General features: G+C 45.6%; 1 protein-coding gene across 1 annotated transcript in view; it reads right to left on the reverse strand.

Annotated features, from left to right (window-relative positions):
* Positions 1-21,136, reverse strand: part of MMRN1 (multimerin 1) — a 152,354-nt gene that overhangs the window by 83,640 nt on the left and 47,578 nt on the right. The gene's annotated exons all lie outside the window — the stretch shown is intronic.

Genomic DNA, 21,136 nt, shown 5'->3' on the forward strand with positions numbered 1-21,136 from the left:
GAAGGCTAACTTAGATTTCACTTAGTCTCCTCCATGCTGACTGGAATCTGGTTCTGCTTAGATTGTACAAAACACAAGGGCCTCTGTCCCTGTAAAAGTTCAATTAAATCCAAAACTATTTTGCAAACATATAGCAAGCTTTGGCAAGTTCGAACAATGTTATTCTGATAGATCAAATGTGACCTTCCCCCCCCCCCTCCCCAACTTGGATTGATTGAAAATAGGGATTACATTTGCTTCTATCGAATTATATGATTTTTTTATTATATTAAACTAATTAGATTCTAGAGCTCCTTAATCTCAAATCATACTCCCTCCAATACTAGGCACATTGTGATGCACTAGAAAACCCTACCAAAAACACACTCCAGAAACTTTATAGCAAGGCCACCATACTGTATAACTGTACTGACACCCAGGACTCAGATAGCTCCCGTTAACTAAAGTCCTTTGCATAACAGGTTCCTCTCTGCACACATATTTCTGACCCACTTTCTAAACTCTTCACTGCTTAGTCTCTCACTAGATTTCTCTGTTTGCTACAAGTTGAACATATTGTCAGCTGTATACTTCTCCTTCACAACTGATTAGTTTTCTAAACCAATCTTTTTTCTTTTTACGATGAAGATTGGCACTTACTCACTTCTGATGACACTGCCAGGCCCCATTACATTTCCAGTGCACGGTGTTTATATGTAATCCGAAACAGCAAACCCTCCCTCCAACCCTTTTCTCCACCCAGTCACCTCCCTGAAAACACCATGAAAAAAAATATCCCCCAAAACAATTAAACAGAGTCTCCCAGCTCATGGTGTGGTGTGTGTATAGGGTAGGGTGAGGGCATACTTTTTCAGTTGGCCATAGGTGCCAAATTGCCTGGCCTTGGCTCTGGTTCTAAGACAACTTTACTTTTGAAATAGTTCAAACATGAAATATATGGCACTTGGTGCTAGCCTCTTTCAGTTACTTTCCATAAAGAAATTCCAAATAGCGAATCTGTGGTTCTGTGATCCTTTGATCTATCCCTCTGGATCCCTTCCTTATGCTTGACTAGAATTTGAAGTCATCCTGGGAAACCAGTGAAAAATGTAGTTCTCTTTTCAAATACCTGGGATCCAAACGCTTGATCTTGAATTACCCAGCTTCTCGCCTCACTGTTGTACTGTATAGATACCTCCTTCACTGTCTTCCACATGCTGGCTAGGCATTTCCTTAACTTCTCTGTATACCGAGTGGATATCTGTGGTGGTTAAACCCTGTACGAGTACCGCTTCTTATCCTCTCCCCTTACTGCCTCTCCATTTGGTAGGTACTGTAAGGGTATCCTTTCTCCTTCTTCATTCATGTTTGCTGGATGGATAAGGGAATCACTTGGACTAAGTAATACCAGGGTGACCAAGAAAACTTCGTCTTACTCCTCTTTGGCTGGGCAGGAATAAAACTTCCTCCTGAACAAAAATCCACTTAAGAACTAAACTACTCAAAAATTTCTTAGAATTAATTTATCAGCCTCTGATTAATTTATCAGCTTCTTGGTATGAGTTGTAAATTATTCTCTTTACTTTCTAAGACTCCTCAGCCAATTCTTTGGGCCTTTGCTCTGAACAATTAAGAGAACTGAAAGAAAGTCAAACTAGGGGTTACTAGGGGTTTTATGCAAGCAGGAACAACCAGTACAGCAGCTTTTAGTGGGGTGCTGTGGCACTGCATAAGGTTTGACTTGTTGTGGTTTCCAATTCAGGTTTTTCTCTACACATTTATAGTTCTATTTTACGGTCTCTTTATTCTATATTTGGTGAGGGTCTGTCTGTTTCTGTTCTGCATATGCGACTGAGGTGAAGTATTCTGCTCGCTTGTAGTTTCTATGTAGGGATCTAAAGCAGCCTGACTTCTTGGGTTTTCCTAATAGGAGGTGAATTGATGTTTTAGGGCCTGGTGTCATATTTGCTTGTTTGTTTTTCATAGAGAAGGTTTGTTACAATTTGAGTCTGGTAGTTAGCATGGCAGGTTTGCTATGTTCTGCTTAGGGTTATTATTTTTCTATGATGAGTGGTAAGAGGAAATGCCCTCCTTTTCCTCTTCACCTATGTTGGTGGAGTTTCTTTGAAAGCAGGGTGTAGAGTTCATCTTAGGATTCTGTGCAATGCTGTACAGCCCCCAGGCTCCACTCCCATATAGAAGTTTTATTGATTTATGCTCTTGAATAATTTTAGGGACTTTTACTAGATGGTTGAAACTGGCCAGGTATTTGTTTGTTGCTTAGAAGGTCCTTCTGTCTAGACACAGCACTGACATGCATGCCCAGACCTTGTGACAATGATACAAAATGTTTGAAGCAGTGCGAACTAGGGGTGTGCATTCGGATTGACCGCATTAGTAAAACGCAACTCATATTTTTTTTTTACTTAAAAAATTGATTCGACATAAACGATCGGATTTCCCACATATCGAACATAGATATGTTCGATATGTGGGAAATCGCGATTGTTGAGCCAAAATAAAAATATAAACCCCCTCACCCTCCTTAATCCCCCCCCCCCCGACTTACCACAACTCCCTGGTGATGGAGCGAGGAGTGAGGACGCCATTTCTGCAATCCTTGGTGAGAAGCATGTGACGTTGGCGGCACGTCGAGTGACGCCGGCGTCACGTGATTCCCGGCTCGTTCGCGCCGGACGGCTCGTTCGGCCCAAAAAGAACTTTTGGCCAGCTTGAGGGGGGTCAGGAGGCCCCCCCAAGCTGGCCAAAAGTTCTTTTTGGGCCGAACGAGCCGTCCGGCGCGAACTTGCCGGGAATCACGTGACGTCGCGTCTGAGTGACGCGGCGCCACGTGATTCCCGGCGAGTTCGCCCCGGACGGCTCGTTCGGCCCAAAAAGAACTTTTGGCCAGCTTGGGGGGGTCAGGAGGCCCCCCCAAGCTGGCCAAAAGTTCTTTTTGGGCCGAACGAGCCGTCCGGTGCGAACGAGCCGGGAATCACGTGACGCCGCGTCACTCGACGTGCCACCGACGTCACATGCTTCTCGCCAAGGATTGCAGAAATGACGTCCTCACTCCTCGCTCGATCACCAGGGAGTTGTGGTAAGTCTGGGGGGGGGGATTAAGGAGGGTGAGGGGGTTTAAATTTTTTTTTTGCACATATGTACATATACCCAACTCATTGGATTTTTTTTATGTCCATATTGGCCGCAAGTGGGACCCCCTTTCGGACATAAAAAATATGAACATAAAATTTTGCTCTGCACATCCCTAGTGCGAACTGCTTTATGAGTGGGGGTTCCTGTCTCTGCATGGATGAATATGGTAAAGGTGGGTGTGGAGAGGTCCATTGGACCCCTGCCAGGATCGAAATAACATGGTGGTTTCCCAGAACAGGACACATAACATGACTCCCTGATGACAGTTTCATGGGAACATAGAACAGAGATCATTTGTGTGATGTCCAATTATGTATTTTTATAGGATTGTTCGTGGGTGGTTGGTTGGGAGGAGGGGAAACTGCTGATCATGATTGAGTTAATTATCAAAATCTCGGGGGGGGGGGGGGTGGATGAGAAGGGCTTATGGGCCTATGCCCTGGATCTTTTAGGTGCCTAGCAACGCCTCTGCTAGTCTTTGTCATAATACTTGAATTGTGTAGAGAGCTTCCTTCTGAGCTTCATAGAGTATAATATGTATAGGTAACAAATCAAAGTAAATGGGCTTGTCTTCTTTAAATCAAGCTGGTGGTACTCAATACAACTGGGACTATTTCTATATCTTTCTGCCAATTTTTTTGATCTCTGAATACATCTCTTGATGTTTGCTGAAATTCTCACCATATGAAGTATAGATTCACCATACTTAATATAGAATAGTCGCTTGGAGCTGACATTTCTGCAATGCTGTTCTTGCATTGTTCTCCTTCATCACTATGTCTGCTTTTCTAGCAGAAAGCTTTTAATTGGTTGAAATAAGAATGTTCCAAATGATCACAATCTCTTCATTCTCTACTATTGTGTCAGGTTCATGATCCCAGTGTTTTTCTGCTACAGCAATGTTATTGTGTTTACACAATTTCCAGTTCATGAGCCATTCTACTTTATTGTGCCTTTCAATATTCAGGCCTTCTAAATTCAGCATGTGACATGCTGGAGCAAGATGTGTAATATTTCTAGTTCTGAGCTACATCTGCATTTACCCGGTTTACTCTCTTGTGAAAATCAGACTGAGTCTACTTAATATTAGGTTACACAAATTTCAAGTATACCGGGATAGTAAAAATATCTACATATAGAAAATAAAAGTGTTGATTCTATCTTTTACTGTAGTATAGTTCACGCTAAATAATTAAATCTGGCCTATGATCTGCAAATAAAGAAAACAAATGGTCTGGTAGTGATCAGAATAATAGACTAGAAACCAGGGGGTAGATATTAAAATATATTCAGTTAAGTAAGTTAACTAGATAAGACTTATCCAGCAAACTTACAAGGGATATTCAGCAGCACAGCTATGTTGCTGGATTTCCCTATAAAAATTGCTAATAAACCAGATGAGTCTTATTTGGCTAATTTTTAGGCATGTGCTTTGTTTTATTTTATTGGATTGTGTTTCGGTTCAGGTCCCCCGCAGAAAATATCAGTTTCCCCATGGTTCTTTTTTTTTTTTTTTTCGTGTTTCTGTTCCTTCGGTGTTAGTGCGCACTAACAGGATTTTAGTGTACACTAATTCCATGTTAGTGCGCACTAACCAGTTTTCAAACTTTGGAGTTAGTGTGCCCTACGGGGCTTAGAGCGCACTAACTCTATGTTAGTGTGCGCTACCTAGTTTTCTAATTCCAGAGTTAGTGTGCACTAATAGGACACTAACTGGTTGTTAGCACGCACTAACTAAAGTTAGTGCACACTAACAAAAAATGTTACCAATAAGTTAAAAAGTGTCAATTGGGGGGCAGTTCGTTAGCTAGAGGTATGGTTCTGCATTCCCATTGGCTGTTTCCTTCTAAAGAGATAGTAAGGAGACAGCCAATGGGAATGCAGAACCATACCTCTAGCTAACAGTCTAATTGAAACATTTTGTAACTTATTGGCAAAATTTTTTGTTAGTGTGCACTAACTTTAGTTAGTGCGTGCTAACAACCAGTTAGTGCTACCTAAGTCCTATTAAGGCGCACTAACTCCAGAGTTAGAAAACTAGGTAGTATGCACTAACGGGAGTTAATGTGCACTAACATGTAATTAGTTTGTCCTAAGCCCCATTAGGGCGCACTAAATCTGTAACTTAGGTAATGCGCACTAATATGAATTAGTACACACTAACTACATGTTAGTGCGCATTAACTCCCGTTAGTGCGCACTAACATAAAAAACAAATTTTTCCGAATCATCGGAAAAATTTCCTTCGTTTATCGGTTCTCCCAATCCATGACGAATTAGACAATTTTGTTGAAATTGTCTAATTTGTTTAAAACTAATGCACATCTCTACTAATTTTAGACCTGCTATTGAGCATGTCTAATTTATCCGGTTATCTTATCTGGTTAGGTTCTTATCCAGCTAAGGGGGTCATTTTCTAAGCCTATCACACGCGAAAAGTCCCTTTTCGCGTGTGATAGCTTGCCGGGAGCGGAGTCAGGGTGGCGAGGGGAGGAGTCAGGGCAGCGAGGAGGGGGGCGTGGCATTATCTTTGCTGGCAGCGAAAAGGTAAGGACCATTATCTTCGCCAGTAGTACGCCCAATAGCACTACCTTTCACGGTGGCGCTATTGGGTGCGAAAGCCGGCAGCGATAATACCGCGGTGGTGCGATTGCTGCGGGCTTTCACAGGCCTGCCCCCTTTCACCTCTCCCACCCCCCATTCCCACTGGATTCACCATTCTCTGCAAGAATGGAAAATCCAGGCCTAAGTTAGCCCGATAATTAGCTCCTTCCTGGAATTCCCATATCCAACCCATCACTTCTCTGGTTATCTACTTAGGCAGATAAAGTATTTATTTGGCTAAGTGACAGGCATTGAATGGGGCTGAATAGCTGTAGCCAGTTACTTATCTGGATAAGTAGCATAAAATATCAGCCTCCAAAATACCTGAGTTTAAATCCATTTTCTACCACAGACTCTTGAAGTGAGATTGGGTAGGTCATATATCTTCCATACCTCAGCTACTGTCTGGGGCAGTGATTCATTGTCCTTGTATATATCTTGTTGTATAGAGCCCTTAATTAAGTTGATAAAATAAACACTGAAATAATAATAAAGGAGAATGAGGACAATTAAAATCTCCAATTCACATAACTCAATATGTCTTCCTTTTTGGCAAGCTAGAGGCATTACAGGTATTGGAAATATACTAGATCATAGTGTTGAAGGGATCTTGCGATTTCAGCAACAAAAAATTGGATATACCTGAAAAACCTTTTGTGCACTTTTCCAAACAAGGCTTTTAAACTCAAATTAGGAAGGATTATGCAAAACTACTCAAATTGTATCTGTTTTGCAAACTGCTTCAGAATAATGAATCAGATGACATGTGCCTTCAATTAGCCAGTAGATGGCAGTGCAATATCACTGAAACTGTCAATGAAGCAGTGATCAATCAGGTGGTTGCTCTTACCTTCATATATAGTGAGAATGATTTTATGTTAAAAATGTTTTGTCTCTGTGGAGGATGTTATGTTTACCATTACTGGTATTCAGCTTTCCCTAGCCCTTCATTATGTTTGTTGGGTTATTGGGTAACAGGTTCATTTAGACTAGTTTCCTTCTAGTATTATCATTCTTGTCCCAAGTCTTGGTTTCATGTTGGTTTGTCTGATGTTGGATTGTTACATTTTTTTTCTATTTTACTGCAGTATATATGTTAATTAATTGTAATCCCCCAAGTGCAACTTTTTTCAGATTGGCAGAATGTAATATCACCAAATAACTGGAAAAATGTATGGACCATATACTACATGCAAGTAAGTATATAAGCACTTATTTCTGGAAGTTTAAACCTACAAGAGAATTCTGTCAAAGTACCATGCAGAGATCAAAAGACTCATTTTTGTAGTCACGAAGTATAGTCAAATATGGGCTCTTTTCTGGGCTTGACATTATAGTATGACAAATGTTATTTACTATTCTACTGCATGTTATATTTTCTGTATATGAATATTTCTGATTGGTAAAACTGTACTATAAAATTTCAACCTTTTAATTTTGTTGTATTCTGTGGTGTTTGTTAAAGAGATAAATAAAAGTAATATCTTCAGTGATACTCTTTGAAATGCAATATAAATTATATGCAATGGATATAAGAACATAAGAACATGCCATACTGGGTCAGACCAAGGGTCCATCAAGCCCAGCATCCTGTTTCCAACAGTGGCCAATCCAGGCCGTAAGAACCTGGCAAGTACCCAAAAACTAAGTCTATTCCATGTTACCGTTGCTAGTAATAGCAGTGGCTATTTTCTAAGTCAACTTAATTAATAGCAGGTAATGGACTTCTCCTCCAAGAACTTATCCAATTCTTTTTTTAAACACAGCTACACTAACTGCAGTAACCACATCCTCTGGCAACAAATTCCAGAGTTTAATTGTGCGTTGAGTGAAAAAGAACTTTCTCTGATTAGTTTTAAATGTGCCACATGCTAACTTCATGGAGTGCCCCCTAGTCTTTCTACTATCCGAAAGAGTAAACAACCGATTCACATCTACCCATTTTAGACCTCTCATGATTTTAAACACCTCTATCATATCCTCCCTTAGCCGTCTCTTCTCCAAGCTGAAAAGTCCTAACCTCTTTAGTCTTTCCTCATAGGGGAGCTGTTCCAGTCCCCTTATCATTTTGGTAGCCCTTCTCTGTACCTTCTCCATCGCAATTATATCTTTTTTGAGATGTGGTGACCAGAATTGTACACAGTATTCAAGGTGCAGTCTCACCATGGAGTGATACAGAGGCATTATGACAATTTCCGTTTTATTCACCATTCCCTTTCTAATAATTCCCAACATTCTGTTTGCTTTTTTGACTGCTGGAGCACACTGAACCGACGATTTCAATCTGTTATCCACTATGACGCCTAGATCTCTTTCTTGGGTTGTAGCACCTAATATGGAACCTAACATTGTGTAACTATAGCATGGGTTATTTTTCCCTATATGCATCACTTTGCACTTATCCACATTAAATTTCATCTGCCATTTTGATGCCCAATTTTCCAGTCTCACAAGGTCCTCCTGCAATTTATCATACTCTGCTTGTGATTTAACTATTCTGAACAATTTTGTATCATCTCCAAATTTGATTATCTCACTTGTCGTATTTCTTTCCAGATCATTTATAAATATATTGAAAAGTAAGGGTCCCAATACAGATCCCTGAGGCACTCCTCTGCCTTATCTTGGGCATCACCTCTCTGGGAGCAAGCTGACCCAATCCTCCGCAACCTTCCAGGGTTCCTGGCCCTGTTTTAGTCCATCTTTGAAGACCCGGGTCGACGAGCCGTCTCCAGGTCATCTCTCCTTCATCTCCAACAAGGCTCTCGGTCTCTAATGGACTATGTGATTGAATGAACTCTTGCCTCAGAATTACACTGGGACTCCGACTGTCTGCGTTCCATCTTCCTTGAAGGCTTGAGTCCTTGGATTAAAGACGAGCTGGCGGGTCATGAATTGCCTTCATCTCTGGACTCTTTATTTGACCTCACAGGGTATATCGACCGTCGACTACAAGAATGTGCTCTTGAGTCCAGAGCAACCCGGAAGTCTGCACCTGGCCCGTCCCGAGTCTGGCGTTCTTCCTCTCTGCAAGTCAGCACCCCACAGAAACCATCAGAGGAGGAACCCATGCAGATGGGAAGGAGTAGACTTTGTCCTACGGAACAACAGTGTCGACAGCAATCCGGCCTCATGCCCAGTCTGTCCGGGAAACTCCTGGGCCTAGGTTTTGCTGGAGGACTCCTCCTAGGCCACCCTCTCCTCACTGACTGTTCCCGTGTCCATCAAAATGGACAACCAGGAGTTTCACACCTTGTCTCTGGTAGACTCCGGGAAGAAAGATGGCTCCCTCCATCTTTGCATCGACTACCGTGGCCTAAACAAAATTATTCTCAAGGATCACTACCCACTGCCACTCATCTCAGAGCTTCTCGACAGGCTTCAAGGAGCTAAGATCTTTTCAAAACTAGACCTTCGTGGAGCCTATAATTTGGTCCGGATTCGTGAGGGAGACAAGTGGAAGACCGCATTTAACACATGCAGCGGTCACTTTGAATACCTTGTGATGCCGTTCGGGCTTTGCAACGCGCCCGCGGTATTTCAAAACCTGATGAACGAGGTTTTCAGAAATATGCTTTACCAGTGTGAGGTTGTGTACCTCGACAATATTCTTGACTTCTCTCAAGACCTGCCTAGTCACCGCCAGGACGTCTCTCATTTCCTCCAGCGGCTGCAAAATAATCAACTTTTCGCTAAGTTTGAAAAATGCTCCTTTGAACAAGAATCCATTCCTTTCCTCGGTTATGTGGTGTCCAGTCAGGAGTTTTGAATGAATCCTCAAAAACGAAAGAGCATCAACTCACAGGCCTCAAGGCCCTCCAGAGATTCCTTGGCTTCGCCAATTACTATCATTCTTTTATCCATCATTATTCCACACTGACTGCACCACTCACGGCCATAACTCGTAAGGGGGACAACCCTCCCAGTGGTCGCCCGAAGCTATGACCGCCTTTCAGGACCTCAAGTCTGCCTTCTTGGAGGAACCTTGTCTCTGCCATCTGGATCCTATGCGCCCGTTTGTGGTTGAGGTCAACGCCTCCGATGTTGGAGTAGGAGCTGTACTGAGTCAATACTCCCCTATTCATACCCTGCACCCCTGTTCTTTTTTCTCCTGATGCATCTCACAGGCAGAACGTAACTACAGTATCGGGGATAAAGAATTGTTGGCCATCAAGCTGGCCTTCAAGGAATGCGACCCTGGCTCGAAGGCGCACAACACCAGATTACCGTATACACCAGGGGTGGGCAATTCCAGTCCTCGAGGGCCACAAACCTGTCGAGGTTTTAGGATATCCTAATGAATATGCATGACATAGATTTGCATACAACTGAGGCAGAGTGCATGCAAATCTCTCTCATGCATATTCATTAGGGATATCCTGAAAACCAGACTGGTTTGTGGCCCTCGAGGACCAGAACTGCCCACCCCTGGTATACACTGATCATAAAAATCTCGAGAATCTACATCATGCCCAGCATTTGAACCATCGCCAGGCCCGCTGGTCCCTCTTCTTTACTCGATTCAATTTTATATTGCGTTATTGCCCAGCCAACAAGAATACTCAAGCTGACGCCCTCTCCAGATCATTCATCGCCGTGGATGTTCTTAATCCCCCTCGGCATATAATAGACCCTGCTAAGGTCATTCTGTCTGTCACCTTCCCAGTACTTCTGGAAAAAACTGTGATCCCTCGCCCACTAAGACAAAAGGTTTTGCAAAGGGCTCACAACTCTTTGATATCTGGACATCCGGGTCAGTCCAGGACTCTTTCCACTTTGCAGCGCTACTACTGGTGGCCTACCATTCAGAAGGAAACCCAAGAGTTCGTCGAATCCTGCCCCACATGTGCCTGTCAGAAGGCTCCTGCAGGAAAACCTTGGGGGCTCTTATAGCCACTTCCCATTCCGAGTGAACCATGGACCCATATTACATAAGAACATAAGAAAATGCCATACTGGGTCAGACCAAGGGTCCATCAAGCCCAGCATCCTGTTTCCAACAGTGGCCAATCCAGGCCATAAGAACCTGGCAAGTACCCAAAAACTAAGTCTATTCCATGTTACCATTCCTAAGGGCATGGCTATTCTCTAAGTGAACTTAATGGCAGGTAATGGACTTCTCCTCCAAGAACTTATCCAATCCTTTTTTAAACACAGCTATACTAACTGCACTAACCACATCCTCTGGCAACAAATTCCAGAGTTTAATTGTGCGTTGAGTAAAAAAGAACTTTCTCAGATTAGTTTTAAATGTGCCCTATGCTAACTTCATGGAGTGCCCCCTAGTCTTTCTACTATCCGAAAGAGTAAATAACCGATTCACATCTACCTGTTCTAGACCTCTCATGATTTTAAACACCTCTATCATATCCCCCTCAGTCGTCTCTTCTCCAAGCTGAAAAGTCCTAACCTCTTTAGTCTTTCCTCATAGGGGAGTTGTTCCATTCCCCTTATCATTTTGGTAGCCCTTCTCTGTACCTTCTCCATCGCAATTATATCTTTTTTGAGATGCGGCGACCAGAATTGTACACAGTATTCAAGGTGCAGTCTCACCATGGAGTGATACAGAGGCATTATGACATTTTCCGTTTTATTCACCATTCCCTTTCTAATAATTCCCAACATTCTGTTTGCTTTTTTGACTGCCGCAGCACACTGAACAGACGATTTCAATGTGTTATCCACTATGACACCTAGATCTCTTTCTTGGGTTGTAGCACCTAATATGGAACCCAACATTGTGTAATTATAGCATGGGTTATTTTTACCTATATGCATCACCTTGCACTTATCCACATTAAATTTCATCTGCTATTTGGATGCCCAATTTTCCAGTCTCACAAGGTCTTCCTGCAATTTATCACAATCTGCTTGTGATTTAACTACTCTGAACAATTTTGTGTCATCTGCAAATTTGATTATCTCACTCGTCATATTTCTTTCCAGATCATTTATAAATATATTGAAAATAAGGGTCCTAATACAGATCCCTGAGCCACTCCACTGTCCACTCCTTTCCACATATTGCTAAAGACTTTATTGTGGATTTGCCTGTTTCCAAAGGGAATAACACCATATGGGTCACAGTCGATCGCTTCTCTAAGATGGCACATTGTGTGGCTCTGCCTGGTCTCCCTACAGCACCCCAGCTGGCTAAATTATTAGAACTTAAGAAATTGCCATGCTGGGTCAGACCAAGGGTCCATCAAGCCCAGCATCCTGGGCTTGATGGACCAAAGGCCAAACCAGGCCACAAGAACCTGGCAATTACCCAAACACTAAGAAGATCCCATGCTACTGATGCAATTAATAGCAGTGGCTATCCCCTAAGTAAACTTGATTAATAGCAGTTAATGGACTTCTCCTCCAAGAACTTATCCAAACCTTTTTTGAACCCAGCTACACTAACTGCACTAACCATATCCTCTGGCAACAAATTCCAGAGTTTTATTGTGCATTGACTGAAAAAGAATTTTCTCCGATTAGTCTTAAATGTGCTACTTGCTAACTTCATGGAATGCCCCCTAGTCCTTCTATTATTATTTGAAAGTATAAATAACAGAGTCACATCTTCTCGTTCAAGTGTAAATAACCTATTCACATCTACTCATTCAAGACCTCTCATGATCTTAAAGACCTCTATCATATCTCCCCTCAGCCATCTCTTCTCCAAGCTAAACAGCCCTAACCTCTTCAGCCTTTCCTCATAGGGAACTGCTCCATCCCCTTTATCATTTTGGTTGCCCTTCTCTGTACCTTCTCCATCGGCATGTGTTCCGTCTCCACGGTCTTCCCAAGCATATTCTTTTGGACCGTGGGGTTCAATTTACCGCACGTTTCTGGAAATCTCTTTGCAAGAAGTTTAATATTTCCTTAGACTTCACCTCGGCTTACCACCCTCAAGCCAATGGCCAAACTGAAAGGACCAATAGAACTCTAAAGCAATTCTTGCGGGCCTATGTGAATTTGTGGCAGGACGATTGGGCCGACCTCCTTCCTTGGGTGGAGTTCGCCTTAAACTCCCTTTCACTGAGTTGTCATCCTTTCAGGTGGTCTATGGGCGCCAACCTTTGCCTCCACTTCCCCTCCCGCTCTCCATGGCCTCCCCAACAACGCAAGCCACTGCCCAAGAACTCTGGGCAGAGCCAAATGTATTTGGCTCAAGCTGCCTTCCACCCGCTTTGCTCCTAGGTACATTGGCCCCTTTCTGGCGCTCCGCTCTCTGTGTCCTGTTACCTACCGACTACAGCTGCCTTCCTTGCTCAAGATTCACAATGCCTTTCATGTTTCTCTACTCAAGCCTCTGATTCTCTCCAGATTTTCTAAGAAACCACCAGATCCATTACCACTTTCTTCTGAAGCAGATGTCACCTATCAGGTCTGAGATGTCTTAGACATTAGGAAATGTGGAAGAATACCAAATGGGAATACCTCCTTGCATGGGAGGGCTTTGGACCTGAGGATAAAAGCTGGGAACCCATGCCCAATATCCTGGACAAGGATCTTCTTCGGCAGTTTCACGCTAAGCATCCTCGCAAACCCAAACCACCGGGGAGGGGCCTTAAGAGGGGGGGTACTCTTATGCCCGTTGGTCGCAGACGGCTGCGAATGTGCTTACTTACATCCTGCACCATTCTCCAGCCCTCCCTACTCGCGGCACAGGCCTATCTCTACCACCGCATTCCCCATGGCTCCTTGTAGCGTCCGAGACGCCGCCGCCAGCTATGTCATCTCAAGGCCTTCCTAGGTGCGCACGTGCGTGTGTCACCGGGCCTTCTTTGAAGCCTCTTTGGTGGGAACCTCGGGGGCGTCCCTACTTGATGATGTCATCAGATCAAGGTACTTAAGCTCCACCTTCGCCCTCAGCTAGCCGACTTGGCAACAAGTTCCATATGTCTCTACTAGCTCCAGTTCCGTGTTCCAGTGGCTACGCTGTTGGACTCCATTGGACATTGGACTCTGTCTGGTACCCGCTCCTCGGGCGCCAGTAGCGCTCTCACAAGGACTTTGTCCCCGGCCCCCTCCGCTCCTCAGGCTGGCCCTGCGCTTCCTGAAGTCCTACTCTGCAAGGCTCCCTGCTCTTCGGGGCAGCCCACTGGAACACCCTTACCACTTGGGAGATATTCTAGTGTTTCCCCGCTCCTTGGGATTGTGCCTACATGCTGTGTGGCATGTCAGCGCTTCCCCGCTTCTCGAGGGCTGCGTCTCTCTACTGCTGAAGAGACTCTCAGCACTGACCCGCTCCTCGGGACAGTGTCCTTGTGCTTACTATGACTGTCCATGCCTCCATGCTCCTCGGGTTCACACCTACATGCTGTTGAAACTTTAAACATCAGCTTCAAGGTGCTGCCCCAAGAACATACACAGAGGTCCAAATTTAGTACAGACAAATTTAAGTTTATTATTTAATATTGAAAGCCAATCACATAAGACCTCTGGAAGACCCAGAGTGAGAGCCTCATGTTTTTAAAGCTCTCCCTGCATGTCTTAGCATTTGTCAGTGAGTGCTGACTTTTTATAGGTAAAACATACCATTATCCCTAATAGGACTTCATAGAGTATCAGGTACCATGTGTCCTGTGTCCAAATCAGACAACCTATGTCTAAGATTCCCTGGTCCTGCCTCCCATATTGAGATCCAATTAGGCCTAGCGGAAACCCACATGTCTGATGATTTCTTTCAGTCGTTCTTTGTTCTGTCAGTCTTTCCAGTCTTTTGATCAGACTCTTAATCTCATGGGGATCTCCAGTTACACTGGGCCTCTCAAGTCGAGACAGTATTCTGTGAGAACATGGACTGGTCCATGTGTTCATTGTGACCTCATGACCCTCCATCATATCTGAATAGGTCTGAATTCATTCCAGATGTCTCCCAGAAGCCATTCAAGCTCGGGTCAGTCTGAGTTCCTTGTATGCCAGAATTTTCAGTTAGGCCAGAGTCAGAAAAAGATTCTGGATAAGCTGAGTGAACCAAAGTCTGAGCTAAAGTCTTCATGTTAGGCTTCCCATATCTCAGTGCTACGAGACTACCTGCACTTCCCCGCTCCTTGGGGCTGTGCTTCGCTATCTACAGAGACTGCCGGTGCTCTGTACTCCTTGGGGTCTATCTACGTCATCATCGGAGACCTGACTCGGGCTTCCCTGCTCTATGGGTTAGCCTGCGTCACTACAGCCGCATCTCCCTCGCTCCACAGCTCCGCCCCTCGGGGGCTGTCTCCACTTTTCCTCCTGCACGCCAATCTCAAGCCTCCCACTCTACGGCCTGCCTGGCACCTTCCCCTCCGGGAGGTCTCAGTTAAGGTATTCACAGCAGCCCAATTGTCTACTGGGGAATCCCTCCTGACTCCTCGGGACCCCTCCACAGTCTTACCCAAAACTCCCTGCCGTGCCTGACCTGGCTTCCTGTCGGTGTGGGCCTGTGGGGCTCCTCCCCACAGGTTGTAACAACTCATACCACGGGCCAAGGGTCCACCAACCCACAAACCATAACACCTATAGGGGCTGATACAATACAGTGCACTCAGTCGAGTGCACTGTTTAACCCGCAGTTGGATGTGGGCTGTGTAGGAACACCCTAATCCCCTTATGCAATAAGGGGATTAGTGCCTCCACAGCAGGCTTTCATTTCTGAACACTCCCAAAAGTTGTAATGAAAAGCAGAAAATACTGCTTTTCTGTATATCTTCCAACTTAATACCCTAGCGATATTACGTGGGAGGAATGAAAAAAATTTTTTAAAGTTTTTTAAAAAGTGCCTGCGGTCAGGTTTGGGAAATGGATGCTCAATTTACCAGCATCCATTTTCCGAACCCGTGGCTGTGTGCTGGTTATGAAAACAAATGCCGATAAATTCCATTTTCTTTACTAGCAGACAGCCACAGACAGCCGGCTTCTCCCGGGTGCATGCTGTCAAGGGGATGCTAGGGGCACGCAATCGACCCTAGCTCCACCTTGACAGTATGACCCTTAATTAGAATATAGCACGGCGCCCCCAGGAGAGGTACCTGGGGGCACAGTAGGAAAACGGACACCGAATACTCAGCACCCGCTTTCTGCACATTATAATTGCATTGGCCCCATAGTGATATAAATAGTTGAATACTGTGAAGGCCTCCCCAGAGGCTCTCTCTCTCTCTCTCTCTACTCCACTCCATTCTCTCTCCCCACTTCATCTCTCCCAAGCCCAAAATTGTCCAAAATGCAATTTGCAATCTTTATCGCAAATTGCGTTAACAGGCATTTCGCACAGATTAACACCAGGAAAAATGGTGCAGTTATTTCTGGAGGTAAAAGCGTGCGATAGATTGCATTACACTATTGCACAGTGCAAAAATGCCCTTCATTTTCATTAATCCCACCCAAAACCCTACCCAATCCCGCCCCTTTGAAAAATTTTTATTTGTGCCACACGCTACCTTACTATCCCGTACGTTATGGCGTTAATGCATGTATTATGGCATTATCGCAGGCATTAACGCCATAACGCATTTTGATGAATGACCCTGATATTGTTTGAAGGTCAAAATAAAAAAACAAATCTGGGACCTTTTCTGTCTTGGGATATCCTCCACTTAATCTTAGATTGGATAGATAAAGGGGTAGATTTTCAAACCACTGCACGGGCATACATGTGCGCGCACTACCCATGTAGTACCCATGTATGCCTGATTTTATAACATGCGCGCGCAGGCGCGCGCATGTTAGAAAATCGGAGGTTGGCGTGCACACGCCGACGCCCACGCGATTCCCCCGTTCCCCCAAGCTAACCTTCCCACCCCTTCCCTTAACCTTTCCCCCCCTAGCCCTACTCTAACCCTCCCCAAAAATTTGTCAAACCTTTTGTGCCTGCCTGGAGGCAGGCGCAGGTTGTGTGAGACAGCAGCCTGCCAGCATGCGATCCTCTGACATAGCGACAAATGTCCTCTGTGTCGGAGGCCTCAGGCCCCGCCCCCACCCCTTTAATAAAGCCCCGGGACTTAGACGCGTCCCGGGGCTTTACGTGCGTCGCCGGGCCTTTCTAAAATAGCACATAAATCCTCTGGATTTACACGCATATGCCTTTGAAAATTTGGCCCAAAGAACTTTAGAGGCAATTTTTCTACAGTCACAAAATAGGAAAAGCCCTTAGGTAATCTAGTTAGAAGATGCCAGGTAAGGTTTCCCCAATACTTGCTATACACTCTAATTTATAACATTTCAATTAAATATATCAAGAAAACTTGAAATAATATCACAGTGATACATTAGAGAAAATGGAAAACAAAACAAATTTAACAAAGAAGCAAGCATTTCACTGTATGAAGTACTATATATGGGGAGAAAAAAAACAAAGAAAACATATTTCAAAAGAAAACACAGATCTATGAAAAGAGGCCACCTAAATTATTCCCATTTCTACCCAGCATCAGAAGATTTATCAATCAAAAATCTTTTCAAATAAATAGGATCCTAGAAGATGGAATTAGATCCTTGCCAATTTACACAGCATTTGCAAGGAAACCACAGCTGGAAAGCAGCTCCAAGGTTTAGAGTCCTCTGCTTTAATAATAAAGTTCTTCCTATGAACGTGGGTCTCTTTTACATCAGGAAAAATGGAAATGTTCTGCCCCAAGAAGGGAGATTCTCTTGATCAAAAAAATAATTTCAAAGTTAATTGTGTTACGCGTGCTGCCCGCAGCAGCCCCGCGGCGCAGCCCTCTCACCTCTTCAGATGGACTCCAGCTGCTGGCTCCTCTTCGCTGGTGGCAGTGGGCCACCAGCTCCGACCTCAGGTTCCCTCCGGTGCCTCAGGCCCTGCCATGTTGCCCAGTGTTGCTGACCAGGATGTCCCTGCTCGTCGGGCCTCTCCACGTGCCCACGGAGAGATGCCGCCACCAGCATTGCGCCCTTTCCTAGGAGCGTGCTCGCATCAGTGATTTCTTTAAAGCGCCCGCGGAGGGATCCTGACCGTGGATCCGGATGCTGATGTCAGACTCTTCAGCATATAAAAGTTCAGGCCTCACTCCATAGCGTTGCCTTTGCAACAGGTCTCCTTGTACTCCTCATACTCATTGCTATTCCTTGGATCGTCTCATCGTTGTGTTCCTGTCTTCCCATGGTTTCCGGTTCCTGTTCTCCTAGTTCCTGTTTATCTATGTGTTGAACTGATTCCCTGGATTTGACCTTCGCTACGCCTGACTACTCTTCAGCTTCTCTCTAGCTCCGGACCTCCGCTATGCCTAACTACTCTTCAGCTTCTCTCCAGCCCTGGACCTCTGCTATGCTTGACTACTCTTCCACTTCTCTCCAGCCCCGGACCTCTGCACTGCCTGACTATGCCTGCCTTCTCCACGACCTGACCTCTGTATTGCCTGACCACACCTGCCTTTTCTGCACCCTGACCACTGCCTTGCCTGACCACATTTGCCTGCTCCATATCATAACTATTGCTTGGACTGACTATACCTGCCTTCTCAGTGCCCTAACCCTCGCTTTGCACGACTACGCTACAGACTCTTCTTCATCCAGAGTTCTTCGTTGCTTGCCACAACTGCTATTCACAGCCGGCTCAGAATCCAGCCTGTCAGTGATGCCTCTCCTCGCCTATACTCTGGACATGGACTCTCAAGGCTTAGACCTTCCTTTGCTCAGATGCCTTCAGTTCCCTATTGTTCCTTTGGCACCTGAGCCCTCGTACTGAATCCAGTTCAGGATAGAACTACGCCATTTACTGACTGCAGTCTCTGGGCTGTACATCTACTCACCTCTTGTTAGCCTCAAGGCCCATCTAAGTCCTGCCAGCCCCAGTACCCAAAGGCTCAACCCGAGAGGAACGAGGGCTGGTATAGGTGAAGCTCAAGTGGCCTCTAACTTCAGCCCACTCCACCTGCTGATGGTGGGGACCCGTAGGCCCTCGTCTATGAGTTGCATGAACCCCAACTCAGCCCAAGGGTCCATCTCCAATGCAACAGGTTGCAAAGGCCATGGACTTGGTGGAGCCGCGTGCCTTCCAGGCCATAAAGGACCTGGCATCTAAGATACAAGAACAGCAGCAGTTCCTTGAAGCATTGGCTGCTTCCATTGCATGCCTTCATACCTGGCTTAATGATCGTCCCGCTGAGCCAGTCTCTGCTCCTGCTCTTCCTCCTCCACAGCCACCTCCATCGATGCCTCGAGCCTTGTTGGCACTTCCAGCACCTCCACACTACAATGGCGACCTCAGACTCTGCAGAGGGTTCATAAACCAATGCAACAAGCAGTTTTCTCTGCAGTCTTCTGTCTTCCAGGACGAGTTGACTAAAGATATGTTTATCCTGTCCCGCCTTGAAGGGAAAGCACTGGCCTGGGCTTCTCCCCTGTGGGAACGCTCGGATTCCCTGTTAAAGGAACTGGCTCAGTTTGTGGCTGTCTTTAAATGGACATTTGATGATCCTGGGTAACATGCCGTGGCAAGCACCAATTTACTAAATCTTCGTCAAGGACAACGAAGTCTATTTGATTATACTATTGAGTTTCGGACTTTGGCTACAGAGCTCACCTGGCAGGAAGATTGCCTCCAAGATATCTACCTGGACAGACTCTCTCCACAGCTAAAAGATGAGTTGTCTGCACGGGAGCTCCCTTGCTTCTTGGAGGACCTTATAGCCTTGCCAGGCTGAATTGACCACCATCTTCAAGAGTGTCAATGGGAGAGTCGGATGCCCAAGAAGCTTTCGCAGGTTCGCTCCCGCTCACCACCGATTACCAACCCTGCACCCTGCAGTGATGTTTGAGTGGTCAAAGCGGAAGAACCTATGCAGTTGGGTTGCGGGTGGCTGACACTGGAAGAGCGCCTCTGGCAGAGACAAACTGGCCTATGTCTGTATCGCGGAGCACCTGGCCACCATCTACAGACCTGCCCTATCCATCCGAAAAACTCCTTAGCCTGAGTTCAGTAGGGGACCTGAACTTGGGTGTAACCTCTCCGGCCCCTCAACTATCAGTACCAGTCACATTAATTTGGGACTCCTGGGCCTACCTGGTTCTTCCTCTGGTAGATTCCGGAGCAGGAGGTAATTTTATCCTTAAAGACCTTGTATAGCTTTTAGGTATAAAGACTCATTCACTAGATATGTCTTTGTGCATCACTTCTATCTATGGAATGCCGCTACCCGGCCACATCTCCTTGACCATGGAACCTGTCCAGTTATGCACTGGGGCTTTACATCTTGAGGAACTTGAATTACTAATATTGAATAAGTCCATCCACCCTATAGTACTTGGGATCCCCTGGCTACAGAAGCATTCTCCCCAATTCAACTGGGCCTTTTTGCAACTAGTAGAGTGGGGCCCCACTTGCCACCAGTCCTCGCTCCAAAAGGTGACACATTCTGTGGTGGTTCCCCTGGCTACTACATCCTCTGGTGTACCCGCTCCAAAGGCTGCATATGAGGACGTGTTCTCTAAGCAGAAGGCTGACCTCCTTCCGCCTCTCCGAAAGTTTGACTGTCTAATTGATCTCCTTCCTGGAACCACGCCTCCTCGTGGACGCACCTATCCTTTGTCATTACCCTAGACAAAGGCAATGATTGAGTATATTCAGGAGAATTTTGCGAAAGGATTTATTCGAGCATCATCATCTCCCACTGGGGCGGGGTTCTTTTTCATGACCAAGAAAGATGGGTCACTTAGGGTGTGTATTGACTACCGTGGCCTAAACGCCATCACTCGTAAAGATAAAAATCCATTACCGCTTATTTCTGAATTGTTCGACTGTCTCCAAGGTGCCTCCATCTTCACGAAGCTGGATTTACGCGGGGCATATGACCTGGTGCAGATTCGCCCCGATGATATATGGAAAACTGCTTTTAACACCAGGGATGGTCACTACGAATACTGTTACGCGTGCCACCCGCAGCAGCCCCACGGCGCAGCACTCTCACCTCTTCAGATGGACTCCAGCTGCTGGCTCCTCTTCGCTGGTGGCGGTGGGCCACCAGCTTCAACATCAGGTTTCCTCCGGTGCCTCCGGCCCTGCCACGTTGCCCAGTGTTGCTGACCAGGATGTCCCTACTCATCAGGCCTCTCCGCATGGCCTGCGGAGAGATGCCACCACCAGCGCCATGCCCCTTCCTAGGTGCGCACGCATCAGTGATTGCTTTAAAGGGCTTGCGGCAGGAACCTGGCCACGGACCCGGATGCTGACGTCACACTCTTCAGTGTATAAAAGCTCAGGCCTCGCTCCATAGCACTGCCTTTGCAACAGGACTCCTCGTACTCCAAGTACTCGTTGCTATTCCTTGGATTGTCTCATCCTGTGTTCCCGTGGTTCCCGGTTCCTGTTCTCCTAGTTCCTGTTCGTCTATGTGTTGGACTGATTCCCTGGACTTGATCTTCGCTATGCCTGACTATTCTTCAGCTTCTCTCCAGCCCCGGACCT

The sequence above is a fragment of the Rhinatrema bivittatum genome, chromosome 1, assembly GCF_901001135.1.
Source record: "Rhinatrema bivittatum chromosome 1, aRhiBiv1.1, whole genome shotgun sequence".
Taxonomy (NCBI): Eukaryota; Metazoa; Chordata; class Amphibia; order Gymnophiona; family Rhinatrematidae; genus Rhinatrema; species Rhinatrema bivittatum.